Source organism: Cynocephalus volans, chromosome 8 (assembly GCF_027409185.1).
Source record: "Cynocephalus volans isolate mCynVol1 chromosome 8, mCynVol1.pri, whole genome shotgun sequence".
Classification (NCBI taxonomy): domain Eukaryota; kingdom Metazoa; phylum Chordata; class Mammalia; order Dermoptera; family Cynocephalidae; genus Cynocephalus; species Cynocephalus volans.
In genome coordinates this window covers 65,113,969-65,123,976 of record NC_084467.1, presented here as the reverse complement: position 1 = coordinate 65,123,976, position 10,008 = coordinate 65,113,969, and the positions used below count along the sequence as shown (strand labels likewise).

At 35.9% G+C, this 10,008-nt stretch overlaps 1 pseudogene; it reads right to left on the bottom strand.

Annotated features, from left to right (window-relative positions):
- Positions 1 to 8,123: 8,123 nt before the first annotated feature.
- On the bottom strand, positions 8,124 to 8,324 carry LOC134385192 (DNA-directed RNA polymerases I, II, and III subunit RPABC5-like; annotated as a pseudogene).
- Positions 8,325 to 10,008: the final 1,684 nt, after the last annotated feature.

Sequence of the window (10,008 nt, the reverse complement as noted above, 5' to 3'; positions counted from 1 at the left end):
ACACACAAAAAAGCCTGAATCAATTAAAAAATCTCATCCACACTTCTTTCTCTTCATCACAACGGCCCTAAGCAAGAAACAAAAACAAAAACAAAAAAACAAAAAACCCAATTTTGTTCATATGATATTTCCCTTGAGGTCTTAATCGGTTTAGTCTGTAGGATTTCCTTTTTGGGTGACATTATCAGAAGAAATTATCCTGTATCATTACCTATGGTCAATGAGGTTTGACAGGCTTTCCTCCTCTCTCGTCTGCATCTGAGTGGAGTTGCAAGCAATTCCCTGAGACAGGAAGGTGTTGTCTAGACGTGACCCTTTGAAGTTTGTCTTACTTCCATCTTCAGCTCACTGAAATTTCATTTTGGGGGGATCATCAACCTTAAACACTCGGAGCCTGTGGATGATGCCGCTTTAGTTATTATAACCATTTACTGTACTACTTTGTACAGAGGAAAAGTCAGGCTGGCTATGGAATTTGCCTGGAATTCATTCATTGTCAACCTTGGGGTGGCCCTTACCCAGGCAGTGGCTTCACACAAGGGAGAAAGACAAGGAGAAGCTGGGAAGAGGACTTTGCAAATTGGGTAGATCCACATTAAAGGAGTTTATGTCTGTCTTGGGATAGTAATTTTTTGTTTTTTGGGTTTTTTTTCTGAGACAAAGCATTCTTTGCAAATTTGCAGTTTCACAGCTAATAATCAATAGTGACAGAAAAGAATGGTGTTCAACCATTTTCTTAACTAATTTAAAAAGCTTGCATTATTTTCATTTTATTCTTTTTACATTATGTCCATAAAGCAATGTACTTAAATTCTCTTGATATATTACTACATTGGGCAAAATTTCAAAAGAGTGAAAGTTTGTCTCTTTAGGAAAAATGCTCATCCCCCAATGTATCCAGATACAATAGATCATGGATAAGGTGTTGATATTTCAGTCTTTAGTATAGTCTCTAGCTTGTTTATCATGAGTATAATATTAGAGAAACAATAATCTTAATAAACCCTGAAACTCCTTCAGACTTTTACTTAGGGAAAAAACAACAAAACAACACAATACACAAAAGCCCTCAGAAGTCAGTCTCATGGCCAAACAGTACTCTTTGGGGCTGTGGGTGGGGAAAGAATAGGTAGTGGGAGTTGTATAGTAATTCTAGATTTTTTTCTTTTTCTGATAAAAGGATAAAGTTTATTGTTTCATTTTATGTACCCCTACCCCCCCGCCTTTTTAATGTCAGTAATCCCCCTGCACATGTTCCTCCTACCGTTAGGAAAAAGTTTTATTCACTTCAAATTCACACCTGTCTTTTCTGGGTTGGAGTCGCAGAGAAAATGTGGAAGTGTTTAGTTTGCCAAAACCTTTTATAAAGCAGACCTTTACTGTTCCTCTGCAAAGGTTTTTAATTCACATGGAGAAATTTACTGAGTTAGACATGGTGGGAACAGGGCTTTCAGAATGCCCCAAGAAATGCACTTATATTTCTCAGGTACTACTTTAGGTCTCTTATTATCACATAATTGCATTGAGCCCTAAAATATAGGAGGCTAATATTTTTAATTCATTTGTATTAAAGGGGACTGAAAATGCAAGAGAGAATGCAACATTAATATTGCCAGACCAGAGAAGGCAATTTTAGGAATAAAACTTCCTTGCCTTATGGAGTACTCTACAGATTTAAAAGGTTTTTACCTATATATAATGTTACCTTGATTTTGATCCTAAAAGTAATTGTCGGGCTCTTTTACCTGCCCGTAATCCTGCTGACTGGGACAATTGTTGAGCTAAGGCTGGGTCTGGAGCTCGCAGACCCCTCAAGTCTGTTGTCCTGACTGGGTCCCAAACCCTTCATATGCCAGGCTGGGTCCCCAGACCCCTCACATGCCAGGCTGGGTCACCAGACCCCTCACATGCAGGTCCATGAGCTAGGTAACCAGCAAACAGGTCCTTGGAAGCCCTTGGTTGGAGAGCACGGCCGTGCAGGTTGGACGCCCGAGGCAGACACCAGTCAAGTTGTGGTGCCGTGCATGTGCACTAACTCCACTCACACACAACTTATTTAAAAAGAATGTGCTGCACCACCCCCAACTGGACCTATGGTGGGGGGAGGGGGCTGATTAAATTGTTCTATTTTCCCAACAGTAATCCTCTTATATAAGCATCATCAAATAGCCATAACCACATTTCCATTTTTCAAGGTATGGAAATTGTGGATTATGTTTAGAAACATGCTTAAATTTGCATAGTTAGTAAGGGGCAAAGGATTAAAACCTAGGTCTTCTGATGGCGAGATCTTGACACTACACCAAAATTTAATGGGGATACCTTTGGTGGGAAAGAAATATTGGAGAGATTTGGCTCTTTGAGATTTGCTGAAGTTTAAACCTATGCAAGCATTATTAAGTCTGAGAATAAAACAAATCTGCAAAGTTGAGGGCAAATATGCATTGTTTTAAACACCCACAAATTGATTTATAACTCTTCTACATTCTTTTACAGAGCATTTTACAGACACTCCATTTTAATTCGATAGACTCAGTACATTTTCTACTTGTATACAAAACCATTCAATATGTCATAAAAGTTTCCCCCAATTTATACCACATATATTGAGGAGGTGGTGTTCCACTCTTTTTCAGAACAAATTATGTGGCATGTGAGATAAAGTAAGATTTTTAAAATCTAATATTTACAACTGAGGACTGAGAATGGTAAATTCTCAAGACTCCTAAAAGGTGAAAAACTGTAGGTACATTATGAATATCAGGAAGGGTTACTTAGGTAATTTTCCTTGTGACTCAAATGGGGTTTGCTTTATTGTGGACTCAGTTATAGAACTGAATTTTCTATTTCTGTTTTTTTTTAATTCACTAGATCCTAGAAAAATTATTGTACGCATACTCTTTAAAAACTTATCCATAAACCCAATAATAAAGTTTTAAAAAGTAGAGCTTTATTATTTGTTGATTAGAATATCATGTACCAATACTGCGTAGTCACAAATATTTAAAACGAAAAGTAACAAAACAATGAAAAAAACCTGATATTGTCAAACATTTTAATGGTGAGATTGTGTGATTTTTTTTTCTTTGTGGAGTCTGGTTTTTAATGTTTCAATAAAAAATTATCATGCATAATCTTTATATTTTTAAATTAAAAACAAACCACTAGAAAAATAATTTTAGAGCAGAGAATTTATCATGACATCATTTGTTTAATAACTTTCTTTCCAGTCACCCTTACAATTTTTCCTGGCTCTTTGCAACTTATTTCCTATTTTTTTATTCTGAAAATTAATGGGATTCTTTATTAGTGCTTTATCATCGAGCAGAACCTGAGGATTTCCACAATAAAAATAGATATCCCTGTGATTACAAATCACTCCAGTAATTTTATTGGGCCTCAAAGTGTTCTGAGCCTAGAGGAAATACTCTATGTAAAACTTGCAGCTTCATCTGGTAGTGATTTGTCATTTAATGTGTTTTGGGCTTGTAGACAGGTCAGTCGTTGCCAAGAGAAAGCAGACAGGGGAATAAAACTATTATCAAAAAAGACTTGGAAATGTACTGAATGAAGCAAACTGAGACAAACTCAAACAAAATCTAGGGTGCAATGGACTCCCAGAAATAACTTAAGGGAGGCTGGGATAAGAAGAAAACTCAATTTCTCTAGGCTAGTTTTTTTCCCCCCATACCCTTGACATATCAAGTATTAGACTTTCAATTTATTTAATTAATTGGGCAACTAGGAATAGATTTCCTCTAACATTTTAGTCAAATTGATTCTATCACCTGGAAATTTGCTCGTATAGTTACTCCTTCACCACTGCTAATACTTTTAAATGTAATTCTAGCAGATTTATATCCTGAACTCACTATTCCTCAGACTCAGTCAATAAAACATGTAAATGTGTAAAGAATTTTAAGAAAAAGTCATCATGTAAATCCAGTAAGAAACCATTATGGGCTGAAAATGTCAAGTGTCTTTGGAGGTCAAATATATTTAAGAGTCCTAGAATTTTTAAATATTCTGAATAAAGATAAAAATATAGTATATAGAAAATCTCTGCAATTTGTAACTCAAAACTATTTGTAACAGATTGAAGGTTCAAAAATCATTAGACCTAAAAAGATCCTAGGAGTTCACCAAACCTCATTGGTTCTTTTGGTGCTTTTTAATTGAGGTAAATATAATAAACACTAATGTTTATTGAGTACTCTAAGCTGACACTACTTACTAAAAAGTTGAAGATAGAATTTCTGCATTTATTCAATAAATTTCTATTAAACCCTTTTGTCATGGGAGCTGTTATTATAAAACAGATAATACTGATTATGACCACGAGATAGAAAATAGAAGACACTTCCATAACTTGTTTATGTTGTGAGTTATCTGAAATGTACAGAACTTCTAAAGATGATGAGGCAATTTATATATGCCCAAGAAACCAATAAAATAATTTAGAATATCAGATTGACACATATGTCTAAAATAGATGGTAATTTGTAGCAACTACTCCTCATTTACTTAAATCTAAGTAAGAGGGTATTGTATAGTGTTAAGACGAAAGAGCACTGATTTGGCATCAGACAGACCTGGAATCCCAACTCTACCACTTACAACCTGGGTGACCTTGGGAGAGTCATTTAAGCAGTTTCTTCATGTATAAAGGGGGAGTGTTTGTAATACTATCTTCCTCATAGAATTCTTGTTAATAATGTAGTTGCAATGCCTAGAGTGATAAATTATACATGTAGGAGTTCAATAAATAACCACCATTGTTATAACAGCATTTCTAATGATCACTTTATTTCAAGCCTTTTAATTCATAAAATTTCATGATCAAAAAAAAAAGTAAACTCATTATGCTTCATTTCTGATGTGAAGTTCTTGTAGGATTATTTCTTAATCACATTGCCTTTACTTCAGTCATCTTATGATAGTTTGGTACATCGTTTGGGGTAAATGAACTTGAAGCTGGAGATTGGTGCACTGAAGTTTATTTTGCTGGCTTTCTGGGTTATTATCCTACTATAGTCAAATTTATAGCTCAGAATTGCTGCTTCTGGGCCAAAGGAAAGGCAAAAGTGATAATGGCCTATTCCTAGGAAAGGAAAAGAAAAAAGGACAGCTCAAGAATCCCTCTGCTATTCTAGTGATTGGTACCATTATTGCAACCACTATGAACTGTTTGGCCATCATGTTTTGTGTTGCAAAGCCATCTTTCATGGGTCAATTAGTCCTATTAGATCAGAAGAAAAAGCAGTTGCTAAGTTTGGTTGTTATAATTTTTATATAAACAGAATGTTTTATAAAGCTATTTGTTGGCAATCTTTTAAGATTCATCTCAACTATTTCTGAATATTGACATTTTTAGTTCATTAAACTCAAGAATTTGTCTTTTATTTCTTTGCATTCACATGGTGTTTAAGATAGAGTCTTGCATGCAGTATGTTTTTAAATAAAAGTTAATCGATTTAAAGATCCTTATTTTCCCTGATGACCTTTTGTATGATTTTTTTGAGAAATATAACAATATGAATTATTTCAAAGCTTTCCTACCCTAACCACTGTGCTTGTAACTGTCTGTAAATTATGCAGACAAAAAAAAGGCATACAGAATAGTGATTGGAGTACAGCCTATTATCCCTAGAAGTTATTAAAATGGGTATCACATACACCTATTAAACATGAAGTCGGTATAAGAACTATGATTAAGCAATAAATCAACCTGAAGATCTCTGCCTATATAAGACAGAAAAGATCAGAGACTTATTTTCCTCAAATCCAGGTTCACCAGTGACCATCTTCCAAGATATTGACTTTATGGCCATCTAAGTTTTAAAAATATTGTTTTATTAAAAGAATAAAAATGCACTTTCATTTCCAAATTTTTGGAAAATAAAGACATATGTCTGGTAATTTACTCCAACGTGGTTCCCAATGAACCATGTCTACCAGAATTCAAGACCTCATTTAGGCCTCTCTCACAGTGAATCTGGGCTGGCCTTATGATTTGCTTGATTTAATAGAATATGGTAAAAGTGGGTTGTGAAAGTTTTAGTTCTAGGCCTTAAGAAGTCTGCAGCTATTTCTTTGCCCTGAGATACTATATAAAGAAGACCAATGTCATTTATTTGAGGATGAGAGTTCTTGTGGAATGGTAGGACCTATTGCTGAAAGACTGAAAGGAGAAAGACACTGAGCCAGATCCCAGCCATTTCAGCCATACCGGCTTAGGAATTTGACACCTGGATGAAAACCTTCGTGGATTCTTCAGTTCCAGTCAAGTGGCAAGCTGACTTCAAATGCATGAGTGAGCCCAGTTAACACCACATGGAGTGGAGAGAGAAGCTTCCTAACTGGACCCAGTTGATATTTCAGAAATGTTAGCATGTAATGGTTGTGTTGTTTTAAGCACTAAATTTGGGGACAGTTTGTTATGTGGTAATAATTAACTGTTACCTTATGTATAATAAAGTTCTGTGTAATCCTACCACTTAGGCATAAATTAATGTTTTAGAGTAGTTCATACTGTGTAGCGTTTGTAACTTGCTTTTTTTCATTAAACATTGTATCATGAATATTTTCTCATGTAATAAATCTTCAGAAATATTTAGATTTTATAAGAAAAAAAAGACAAAAAAAAAAAAAATCACCAAAACAAAAATACCATAAAATAGATTTTAAAAAGTGAGTAATTTACTTTTCTCTATTAATGATAGCATAAATTTATATGGTATCTGGGCTATGCTGTTTGTTAGTTGTCTATTGCTGTGAAACAGATCACACCAGAACTCAGTGGCTTGAAACAACAATAAACATTTATTGTATCTCATAGTTTCTGTTGGACAACTCAAGAGTGGCTTAACTTCGTGGTTCTGGATTGGGCTCTGTCATGAGGATGTAGTCAAGATGTTGGATGGGCTGCAGTCATCTGAAGGCCTTATTGGGGCTGGCATAGTCACTTCTCATGTGGCTTACTCAAGAGGCTGGCAAGTTAGTCCTTGCTGCTTGTGTTATTGGTGGGAGACCTCAGTTCTTCCCTTCTGGGGTATCTGCACAGGTTTGGCTGAGTGTTTTCATGACATGGTGGCTGGCTTCTCCCAGAGCAAGTGATACAAGAGCCCAAAGTGGAAGCCACAATGATTTTTATGGCCTAGCCTCAGAAGTTACATACTGTCACTTCTGCAGTATCATGTTGGTCACACTGGTCAGCCCTATTCAGTAATATAAATCACCTTTGCTGAAATATAGAACAATCGAAATGACCATTAGAAACATGTTGACAATAATGGAATCTGATAGGATAATGAATCAAAACTGCCATAGAGTAAAAATTGTTTCACTGAGTTATAGCCTTGAGACTTGAGGCATAAGGACGGTGTAGTTGTGGAAAACAAACTTTATACAACCTTTTTGGAAGAAAAATTTGTATTTGTTGCTAAAATCATAAATGGTGGAGAATAGATTAATGATAAGTGGAGAAAATAAATTAAATTGGACTTTAGTATATCAGTAAGATGGTATGTTAAGAAAAATCCTCCACCCTTGAATTAAAAACAATTCTGTGTTGAAGATTAATTTATGCAGAAAACAGAAACTGAAAAGCAACTTGAAACCATTAAAAAATGTTTTAATGCTGTTAATACACATAGAATGAATCTACACAAAGTGAAGTAGAGTTAAGATTATTTTCTAATGGATGAAATAGGTTTATAACCTAGATAGTCTGGAAAACGCAGGTATCACTAGAAAAGATATTTTTTTAGTAACTTTTCTTTTGCTGATTTACCCACAAAAACCAAACTGATACATGGACTCCTTGCATGTTAAAAACTGGAAGATACTTTGGCATTCAGCAAGATATTCAATACAATAATTCTTCCTATAGTCTTTATTATAGATGTTTATTTTTTGCTTGGATATCTGTGTTGGGCTATTCTAGTTTTTTTTTGGGGGGGGGTGGTTTGGGGGAGCAGTTCTGCAAAGACCTTTCCTGGGTGGTGCCTGCCAGCGTGGGGGACACGTGCCCACATGGCTGTAATCAGGCATTGCTCCCAGCCCCCTGACACCCCAGTTTCATGAGCTCTGGGCAAGACACCCACTGCCCATGGTCAACACAGCTACTTCTCCAGGGCTGCATAACTGAGCAGCTTCTCGATCAGATCCACGTGGGTCAGCAGCGAGTGGCGGCAGCGGTGGCGCTTCAGGCCTAGCGCGTCCAGGGCGTCCTCCTCGGCACACTCTGCCTGCAGCAGCCCCAGGTAGGCCTACTTGTTGCTGACCATCTTGCCGCAGGTGAAGCAGCACTCGGGGATGATCATGGCCACAGCTCGGCCGGGCTGGGCCGGTCCCACGGGCTGATTTATTTTTTTTTAATTTCTTTTTCTTGGGGGGGGGGGTGAGTCAAAAGGTAACACTTTGTAATTCATCTTTTTCTGCCTTTACAGTAGCAAATAATTAATCTACCCCCGTTTCTATATGACACAGTCCTTTCAAGTATCTACCTTCACTTTCCTTCTCTAGGTCATATATACCGAGATCCAGACTGTTCACAGGTAGTATTCATTGTTACTACCTCCTACTTTACGACTTCATTTTGCCTCACTGTGCTAAGGTAAAAGCAGTCTCATGACTAGAAATATACCTTTATCTGACCGAATTTGAATTTAATACTTCACTAGACCGTAAGCTCCATGGAGACCGGGACTATGTATTTTTACTAGGCATTGTATTCCTACTACCTAGCAAAGTGCCTAATACCTAATAAATATTTTTTGAATGGATGAATGAATATGGTTCAACTCAGTGTGCACATCGTTTTGCTAGATCCTGGACTTGTCCCTTTCTTAAAATTTCAAAGTTACATTACCAGTGGAAAATAATACTTTGTATTTTTTAAAAGTTGACCCCAACATTTCAAAATACAGTATTTTGCAAATAATTAGTGAATCATCCCTATACCATTGGACAATATGCCTTTTATTGAACTAGCACTGCCCTAATATCCTAAAAGCATTTTTTAAAACCTTGAAAAGGAAAGGCATATTATGTCCAGTGAAAACGGAGCAAGAACAATTCTGTGAAGTTAAAAAAGACCACATGACAAAGATAGCCTCTTTATTCTTATAAAAGACAACCACAGGATTTTATAATTCCTTTTGAAAAACAGAAGAAAGCAAACAAATAAAAAACACCTCTTTCTTCTATGTTGGGAATCACTGGATTTAGATATGATTCATAATAAGGACTCCTTACTGTATCATCTGCACACTTTCTGGGATTTACTAAAGCTGTTTGTTGTAAGTATAGATTTAGCCTTATTTTATTAAGCTTGTAGTAACTGACAGAATCAATGTCAAAAATAAGAGATTTACTTTACATGGAAGCTATTTATTGCAATTAATGGGATGATCTTGTCTGTCATGTCAAACTTAAGTGGAGTCTACTTACTTGCTCTAGTCATTCAAGAGTTACTATCAAAGCTGCCGAAATATTGGCTTTAAAAATCCCCAACTCAATTATTTGAGTGCAACCCAATTAACCAAGGTATAGTCAGTACATCAGGGCAAAGTGAAGAGTCCTTAAAACTCACAAATAAGACTACTGTATATTTTAGATGAGATTAGCTGTTTGTAGAAATAATATGTGGTTGAGATTGTCCATGGCTCATATAAAATATCCTTCCAAATTCAATTTTCTCAGAATCATTGCTTACAAAGCTACTTTCTGATTAGTAAGTCAGCCTTCTGCATATTTTGATCTGGAGAAGGAGATTCTCTGAATAATAGACAGACCTATGCCCATGATCATTGGAAAAAACGTGTTCATTATAAGTGAATTTGTTGTTTCATGAATCAGCTTCGAAAGAGTTTAGCCAGCCTAAATTAGTCTTCAGAAAACTCTTCAATTCTGGGTGCACTGAAAACAACAACAAATAACTTCCTTGGGCATAAAGATATAGCTAGCATATTATGAGCTTTTAAAAAATATGTGTAGATGGTGAAC